We start from the raw sequence: 853 nt of genomic DNA, 5'->3' as shown, positions 1-853 counted from the left end.
AAGACCTTGAGTACCTGCCCAGAACCATCTATCACATCATCCGGTGAACTCTCTGGCCTATCAAAGGGCACTCTCCAAATGCCAAGCTTCAGGGTGCAATGAAGACTTTGGTCTTCTATATACTTCATGGCAAATGCTTCAATGCACATGACTTCTTCATACACCAACTTGCTGCATCAGGCATTGATCTGTTTGGTTTCAAGTTCTACGCCCCTTGGGTCATGCGGCTGATCAAGCTACACTCCGCCATCTCGTATCAGCCCTCAGCCCGCAACCATCAGATCTTCTTGCCTGACGTGGACATGTCTACTGAAGCCATATATTCTGAGCCTGCCAAGCAACCTCTAAGTCTTCAGAATGCAGACCATCAGAGTTTTACTCAGAACGTTGAAGGCATTGAAGCAGTTTCTCGGGTGTATCCTTTGGCTAGCACTACACGTGCACCACACCCTGCTTCCACTGAAGCCACTGACAGTGCCACTGCTCCAAGACCCAAGAAGCGCACTCGTGTTCTCAACGACCGAGAGCTTCTTGTGGCTCTACATCAGAAACAGGATAGGCATCATGACTGGCTGAAGCGTCAGATGAAAAGCCTCTTGGTGGATGTTAATCGCACTCGAAATCTTGCCACCAAGAATGCTTTCGTTGCCCATGAAACCTGTCGTCGCACATGGAAAGGGCTCACGATGATGTGTTCTGAAGCTGATCTTCAAGAGGATGGCTTCTCTGAGAGATTCAAGTTTGACTCCCCACCTCCTCGAAGGGCTATGCTGCTAGGAACTTCATCCCTTGAAGACTCTGAATTCTCTTCCTCTGCTGCCACAGTGACTGCAAGAATTATTGAGGAAGAAGA

The sequence above is a fragment of the Triticum dicoccoides genome, chromosome 4A (assembly GCF_002162155.2).
Source record: "Triticum dicoccoides isolate Atlit2015 ecotype Zavitan chromosome 4A, WEW_v2.0, whole genome shotgun sequence".
Taxonomy (NCBI): Eukaryota; Viridiplantae; Streptophyta; class Magnoliopsida; order Poales; family Poaceae; genus Triticum; species Triticum dicoccoides.
This window is presented reverse-complemented; position numbering follows the sequence as displayed.